Genomic DNA, 8600 nt, shown 5'->3' on the forward strand with positions numbered 1-8600 from the left:
ATTTACATGTGTGTAGTTGCTGGAATGTTTAAATTGTATTCTTTTTGGATAAGGCTGTTTATTCATTTTTTTCTTTTAAGCAAATAACCCTGTATTTGTCACCTTAATACAGAGAGACCATTTTTATGTCCTTTTCTTTCTTTTTATATAAAGCTTTCTTTTTAAGACCTGTTGGATTTTTTCTTTAGTGGGGACTCCAGGGAATTGAGTCTGCAGCTCACCAGGGAATTGGTGGGAGGAAGAAGTCAGGGGGAAAATCTCGTTGTGTTAGATTTACTAGCCTGACTTTGCATACCCTCTGGGTAAGGGGGAAGAGAGATTAGCTATCTTGGTACTTCTATTTCCAGGACTGGAAACAGGGAGGGGGGAGTCCCTCTGTTTAGATTCACGGAGCTTGCTTCTGTATATCTCTCCAGGAACCCAGGGAGGGAACACCTGGAGGGGAGGAGGGGGAAGGGAAATGGTTTATTCCCCTTTGTTGTGAGACTCAAGGCATCTGAGTCTGGGGGTCCCCCGGGGAAGGTTTTGGGGAGACCACAGCGAGCCAGGCACTGTATAAATCCCTGGCTGGTGGCAGCTTTACCAGGTCCAAGCTGGTAACTAAGCTTGGAGGTTTTCATGCTAACACCCATATTTTGGACGCTAAGGTCCAAATCTGGGAAAAAATGTTATGACGCCCCTCCCCCCTGAGCCTCCATTACGAGCCGCCCAGGCTACCACTGCTCAGTGTGTGGCCAGTCTCTGTGTTTTCTGCTGCTCGTTCTGGGGAGCCTGGCCGGCCTTAGGGGTGGTGCCCCCCGATAGCCGCCCAGGGCTCCAGGGGTCAAAGGGCACCGTGTGGCAGTGCAAAGGTGCTCACTGCTCTCCCCTGCCCCAATGCTCCTCCATGGGTCCATAGAGGTTTGAGGGGAGTAAGGAGCAACCCTATGTGCTCCATGCGTCCTGGTCACTTTTCCCACTTGGGCTGTGCTGTGAGGGGAGCATCAGAAGCTGCTGCTCTCTGCCCTCCCGCTATGCAGCCCGGCTGAGGAAAGTGACCTGGATGCAGGGAGCTCGGATGATCTCACTTCTTGCCCCCACATCCCACAGCCCCTAGGGGTGCCCAGATGAGCAGCGTTCCAGGGAGGAGTGGGGGGCAGCAATGCCAGCTGCTCCATGCACACAGGTCAGTCTCCCCATGTGGGTGCAGGAGGGGGTGCAAGGGTTTCTGTGATGCCTATTCTATCAATATCGTCACTCAATACCAGGCACTCAAATTCACCAGTCTTAGTACTTAGACGTTTAGCGTTTGTATTTAAGCACTTCTAAAATGTGTCCCATTTTAGCTGTCTGCTATTACATGATGTAATTGAGGGAGACTCTTTCATTTCACTGTTTCTCATCAGAACCTACCTGTACATTATCATCTTCCATCCTCTCCACCTTACTAGGCTATAGAGAATCCCTGTGAATAGTTCCTCTCCTAACGGATGTCTCTGTCTGAACCCTGTGCTCCTCAGCGCCTGTCGGCTTTCCCCAGCTCTGAGGCTGTGTCTACACCGCGCACCTTACCACGGTGCAGCTGTGCCACTCTAACCATGCCATTGTAAGGTGCGCTGTGTGGCCGTCCTTATCGCTGAGAGAGAGCTTCCCCGGCAACAAAGCCAAACTACCTCCAATGAGGGGCAGGAGCTTTGTCACCGGGAGCACAGCTCCACCTATGATGCGCTGTTCACACTGCCGCTTTTCATGGCTCAAATTTTGGCATTCGGGGAGTGTTTTTTCTCACCTGCAGAGAGACAAAGTTTTTAGCAACAAAAGCCGAAATTAAAAAAAACTCCTCTGCAACCTATTTAATTTTACCTTTATACAACCTTTATACTGCCTCCAGTTCTGGTATCCTCATTTGAAAAAGATGTTGTGAAATTGGAGCTAGGGCAGCAAAGAGCCACCAAATGTTCTGAGGGCTGGAGAAAAATGCCTTCCAGTGAGCTATTGAAAGAGCTCAACCTGTTTAGCTTATCAAAAGAAGATTGAAAGGTGATTTCATTGAAATGTTGAAGGGCCTTAATGGAGAGAAAAGATTGGGTATTTACGGGCTCTTGAATGGAGCAGAGAAAGGCATAACAAGACCCAATGGCTGGAAAGTGAAAAGAGACAAATTCATATTACAACTGAGGCACAATAGTCAACAGCGAGGATGATTCACCACAGGAGCAAGCTACCAAGGAAAGTGGTGGATTCACCATCTCCTGATGTCATTTAATGAAGACTAGATGCCTTTCTGGAATGTGTTTGCCCCCAAAGTAGCTGTTATGTCATACAGGAGGCCTGTGATATGCAGGTTAGATGCTCTAATGGTGTCTTCTGACCATGAAGTCGACTAATTTCTGAAAAACTGAGTGTAGCATTGGGAGCAGCGTCTGATGTTTTCCTGTCTAGCCGGCTTGCTGCCTAGAACGAACGCTCCTTGAGTGGGGTGATCCACAGGGAGTAGCTCAAACCTCCAAAGTGCCTGGCCAGGGGCAGGACATTAGCCCAGCAAGGGAGGGGTGTGGCAGTGACATCACAAAGGCCGTTTGCAGGACCTCAGACTATTGGTCAAAGGTGGTGGGGAGGTGGTGACCTCACAGAGAGATGCTGACATCAGCCAGGCAGGACAGGGGCGAGGAGCCAGGGAAACCTCAGAGACCTCTGTGGCTTTGCTTCAGCACGTTTCCTTCTCCAGGTCTCTCTTTGAGGACTGAGAGATTATTTGGGGTCATGGACGTGAGCGCCAGGAATATCTGATGGGATCCTGGCTGGGGGGTGTCTGGGGCCCCTGGCTGGGGGGTCTGGGCTCTGGGTACTAGGGGGTGTCTGGGGGCTGCTGCTAACCATGATCCTTCTCTCTGGTCAACTTGTACCAGAGTCCTGGCTCCTAGTCACCAGGTCACCAAGTTCATTCCCCAGTCACGTGCCCTGTCACTGTGATAACTTTCTGTCCACTTAGCAAACACTGTTAGTGTGAATTCACAGAATTTACTTTTCTCCTCTTTTGAAAACTGCAGAACTTTCGGTTCCGTTTGGAAAATTTTTGCCTCCAGTCCTTGTACTAGATCTGCGGGGGTGAGGGAGGTGGGAAGGGAGTCAGCACTGCCACACGATGGTCTTTTCCACAGCGTTCTGAACTCATTCTTCTGAAATCCGGTGTCATTGAGACCGTTGTTAATCCAGAGTCACTGTATGGAAAGACAAGAGTAATTCCAGATGGACAGTGGGTCAAATGAGATCAGCCATTCTCCCTGTGAGGAGGGGCTCCCATTAGCTGCTCTCCCCAGAGAGCTAAAGGAGGGAAGCTGCTCATACACTCCGTCCCTCTCTGCTCAGGATATTGGGGTTCAGCTTCCTGGGTCAGATGCTGCAGCCTCCATTGTGATCTGGGAGACCAGGCTTGGCAGCTGCTGCTCCCCCAGTGGGGCTCTGTGCTGGGAAGTGACCTTAATTAAAGCTTCTTCTCTGCCCGGCCCAGGGGATGACTTTCTGCAGCTGGTCCTAGCCCCCTAGGGCAGTCCTGGGCCCTGTTACTACTAAATTCTGAGCCAGAGTCTCCAGGTAACTGAAAGACCTCAGGGAATGTCCTAGGGTCTGGCAAGAAAGTGACTCTGCACAACAACACACCTCATTTCTCCTCCCATTAGCGGTTGCCAGGAGGAAATCCAGCCATGGGAGAGCAAAGCCCCCAGGAATGGGACTGTCCCAGCCAGAGGGGCAGGGAGAGAGGACAGGGGAAGGAGAGGCTGAAAGGGGGAGTGGGAGAAATGAATGTGGGGGAGAGATTTCCAGCTCTCTAGTCCACCCAGACACATGTATTGCTGCATCCTGGGGCAGAACCACTTTCCAGTGAACAAAACAAGGATCAGACAGAGCAAAAGCCAGTTCCTGACTCCATATTCCCCCTGCTGGGGTGTGGCTGCCGTGGGGTCAGTGTCTGAGGGAATCCCCCACAGTGACTCCTTTGGTTCTGCTCTTTTCTAGCCTTGTGTTCAGAGAAGGGGTGAGGGGAGAGAGAAGGGAGGTTAAAAATGTGTCTGTGGACTTAGCCTGGCAGGAGGGGCCAGGTCTAAATTGTAATAAACAGATTGAGCATTTCCCAGCATGACAGAATCTAGGGTGTCTGTCTGCAGGGAAAGGGCCTGGGGGAATTGTGATGTGAAATTAACTAAAACCGGTTCTGAAACGCCCACAACTGCCCTTCTCCCCCAGACAGGCTGCAGAATGTTTTGCTCCAGCTCATCCCAGCCTGGCGTGGGACAGGGAAGAGAAATGGCTGCAGTGGAGTCAGTCCAGGTAGAGATTATCGGGGGGTTGCTGGTGGGTTCCTGCTGGAGGAAAGGGAGAGCAAATACACCAGAGGTGGGAAGGTTTGCAGAGTCTGGTTTGGAGGTTGGAGCGGGGCAGGAAATTCACAGTGTGGGGAAAGGAGGAGGCCAGGGTGTGGCAGACCTGCTGGGAGTTATTTACTAAGTGGCCTAGATTCTAGGAACAGACCCAGGAGGTTTGGAGGTGGAAATGCCCTAATTTGTGAAGAGAGAAAATAACCCACCTACATGGAGCTAGTCAAACTGACCAGACTCCTAGTGCTGGAGCCTGACCTCACTAACCATCAGCTGCTGTGAGATATAACGGGGACACCCATGAGTCAGGCTTATTGGAGCTGCCTCTCCCTTCATATCCCACTCCTCACAATGAGGAGGGTGTTGGGCATCCTACCAGCGAGCTCTCCCTGGACCCTGCTAGGGGCTCCATCTCCTGTATCAGTCAGTGGCTAGTAGGGGGGTGATGGATATGCTGGGAGAGATAAGGGGCTCTCTCTTCATCCCCTCACCCTGGCAATTGCTGGATAACTCTGAGCCAGGTCGAGGTGGGACTCTCCTGACTATGATCCACCCAGAGCTTCCATTTGATTCACTCTTCTCTGCCACAAATAGTGGGGCTGTGAGTGGGGCAGCAAGTCCTTAGTGTTGGACTCTTACTCTTTCAGGGAGCTGGTGACCTTCAAGGAGATGGCTATGTATTCACCAGGGAAGAGTGGCTCTGCTGGACCCCACTCAGAGAGCCCTCTACTGGGATGTCATGCAGGAGAAACTATGAGACTGTGACCTCGCTGGGTAAGGGTTCCTGTCCCTTCTGTTCTTGGAAGGGGAAATGAAGAGTGAAGGTTCACGCCACCCCACAATGCCATCTGTACCCTGTCCTGTTTCAGCATCACCCCAATAGGCCAGTGACACACATAATACCAGAGACCCTCCTCTGCTGCAGAACACTTTGGGAACAGAGCACAGGAGCCGTATTGCACAGTGTCAATATCTCCTGTTTGCTCAAAGTGAAACTGGGGGTTAGGTCTGGCATAACTGTCCCATACCCCTAATCATTTTTCTTGCCCTTTTCTGAACCTTTTCCAATTCCAATATATCTATTTTTGAGACGGGGTGACATGTGCATGCAGTATTCAAGATGTGGGTGTATCATGGATTTATTTGCTGTTTTTACAAATATGATCTATGAGATATTCTGTCATATCTATCACTTTCTTAATTATTTCCTACATTGTTCACTTTTTTTCACTGCTGCTGCACATTGAGTGGATGTTTTCAGAGAACTATCCACAGTGACTCCAAGATCACTCTCTTGAGTGGAAACAACTATTTAGACCCCATCATTTTGTATGTATAGTTGGGATTGTGTTTTCCAATGGGCTGCACTATCGTGACTATCCTGTCATCTAGTACTGCTGAGATCCTGGATTCAGTAATATCCCTGCCCTTCCTGTTCCCTTTCTCCACCGAACCCCGCCAGCCCATGCTTCCTGTTCCCAGCTTCCCCAGGATTCTCGCACTGTCTCTGAACCTCTCTGTCAGCAAGAAGCAGTGCCAGGGACACTTGCCCTCTGTCTGGAGTCTTCGATTTCTGGGACATGGATTTACTTTCTCTGTGTTGTAAGAGGCTCTGTCATAATGAGTGTCTGTGATGTTACCCAGAGTACAATCTGGACTGTTAAATAGCTGTACCTCAGTCCTCCAGCATGGGGTGCCTTTTCACTGTTTTCCCGCGAGAACAGCCCCTCTTGGCCAATTAACACACAGTCTCCAGCATGTAACTCACTCCCAGCTACACAGTATTGAGTGCTGCTAGACAGCCACTCATGAATTACACCTCAGGAGAAAACCAGCAAATTCTCAAGTGCCCAACTTTCCCCCAGAAATGTGCATCTTGCACTGTCCAGCACGCTACTGAACGACCCAAGCTCATATGAAGTCTGTCATTTCATCAGCGGAAAATGACATGCACCAGCTTGTTATCCCAAACAGAGTTTCCAACACACTTCAATCCACACATACTGGTTAGATGAACAATAAACCAAGCTTGTTAACTACCAAAAACTAAAACTAGGCCCAGTCCATGAAAGGGGCACTCCCAGGAGAGACTGTATAAAGGCTGGAACATGAAACACCTTTGTAAACCTGAGACAGCTGCCTTGGGGACAATGACAGGGAGAATCCCCCAAGTGACTCCTTTGTTTCTGCTCTTCTCTGGCCTCGGATTGTTCCTTCCAAGGTGGAGTACTTTGCACTTGTCTCTACTGAATTTGATCCTATTTACTTCAGATCATTCTCCTGTTGTCCAGATCATTTTGAGCCTGGGGAGTGCTTCTTTAACAGGAGAATGGAAGGCCTGGAGGGCAAGAAAGATCCACGGGCTGTCACTAGCAAATAATGGCCACCATGGATCCACCCCAGAGGCGGCTGCATCTTAGCACATTGGGAAACAACCCATCATATTCAATTAGAAATAAAACAACTAGAGAGAAGTGGGGCAAATGTTTGGGGTATTTTATATCAATCTTTGACACACGCAGAGAGAACCCTGTCACAAACAACATTTGATAACATGAGACGAAAACCACCAAGATCGGAGGGGATTTGATGTTGCTATTTATAACTAGTGGAAAAGGGGGACTGTTGGACTGGATTTTATATGACTGTCCAATACATAAACAGAATGTGATGGTCCCCCCCCCGGCCACGGGGCAACCATTCACGTGAGCAGCTCAGAGCCCTTTGAGGAGCTGATTTAAGGGCTGGGGGGAGCTGGAAGGCTCCCTGGACAATGGAAGGGGGTCGCAGGGGAATTGGGAAATGGGGTCTGGGCAGTCTACATGGGGGATGTGCTCCTCCCTTCCCTTCCTGCCCTGGCAGAGAACGGGAACCTCATCCCATCCCACTCCAGTGGGAGCCATGTTCTGGGGAATGACCCAGGGCAACAATTTCCCACCCAAACAAGGACAAATCGTTGCAGATGGAATGGTGGGAAAATCCACCCCCCATCGGAGAGATTTTAAATTGACATTTGAGAAGTATGGAGAGAAAAGGGAAAATCAGAGGCAATTATAGAGCTGATCATTGGGGGGGGAGGAGAATCTCCCTGGATTTTATAGCCACGTGTGATAATGAGAGAGAAAGGGGAAATCTTGAGAGAATGTGTGTGTGGGAGGAAGTGGCAAAAACAGGGACAGGATCCAGTTAACTCACCTCCCTCCCACCCGGGAATGTCCTGGCTGCACAGAGACAGATCTACACCCCCACCACAGTGACCTCCCCCCCCTGCAACTCCGGCTTCTCCTCCCCCTTCAACACCTCCGCCCTCACACCAAAGGGGGGGGGGGCTCTGCCAGCGCCTCACCCTGAGCTCAACTCCTGCTCCTCCCCCCAGCCCGGATTGTGCCCTTTAGCCCCCCACGAACCCTGCCTCCAGCTGCCTGACCCCTGCCCCCCCCGCCCATCAATTTCCTGCTCTGCGCCCGCCCCTCCCACGCTCCCTGTTACTCCCCCGCCCCGCTCCAGCCCCGCCCCCAGCGCCCGGCGGAACGATCCGGCGGGTCCGGGCAGGGGGAAGGGCAGCGGCTTCAGCGGCTGCTACTGGGCATGCGCAGTGCCCGGGAGTAGCACATTGGTAAGGAGAGGGATTTAATACACCGCCCCCCCCCCCGCCGGGCCCAGGGTCCGCCCCACCCCCCCCACACGACGGCCGGGCCCCGCCCCCCCCACCCAGCGGGGTGGGCGGGCGGATCCTCCTGCAGCTCCACTGGGGCCGAGGCACGTTCAAGGCTTCTCCCAGGCTCCCTGGGGCACAGTCACTTTCCTGCCCCCCAGCGCCTCTCATTCCCCGGGGGCTCCGGGTCACAATGTCCCACCGCCCTTCCCCGCCTGCAGCTCCGGCTTCTCCCCTCCCGCCCCCCGCCAGCCACACCAAGGGGAACCCCCGGGCCCCAGTCTCTGTCCCCACCTGGATCCCAGCGGGGCCGGGGGCAGATCCTGGCTGCAGCTGAGAACAGCGGCTCGGGCAGCTCCAGCGCTGCTGGCAGCACGTGGAGAACCAGGAAGCAGCTGTTCAGCCCGGGCTCTGCGTCACAATGTGCCAGAGCCCCGCCCCCAGGAGCTGCCCTGCCCATGGGCTGTGCCAGAGCCCCCCCCCCAGGAGCTGGCCCCCCCCCCCGGGCTGTGCCAGAGCCCCGCCCCCAGGAGCTGCCCTGCCCATGGGCTGTGCCCAGAGCCCCGCCCCCCGGAGCTGCTCCGCCCCCG

Source organism: Gopherus flavomarginatus, unplaced genomic scaffold (assembly GCF_025201925.1).
Source record: "Gopherus flavomarginatus isolate rGopFla2 unplaced genomic scaffold, rGopFla2.mat.asm mat_scaffold_40_arrow_ctg1, whole genome shotgun sequence".
NCBI classification, from domain to species: domain Eukaryota; kingdom Metazoa; phylum Chordata; order Testudines; family Testudinidae; genus Gopherus; species Gopherus flavomarginatus.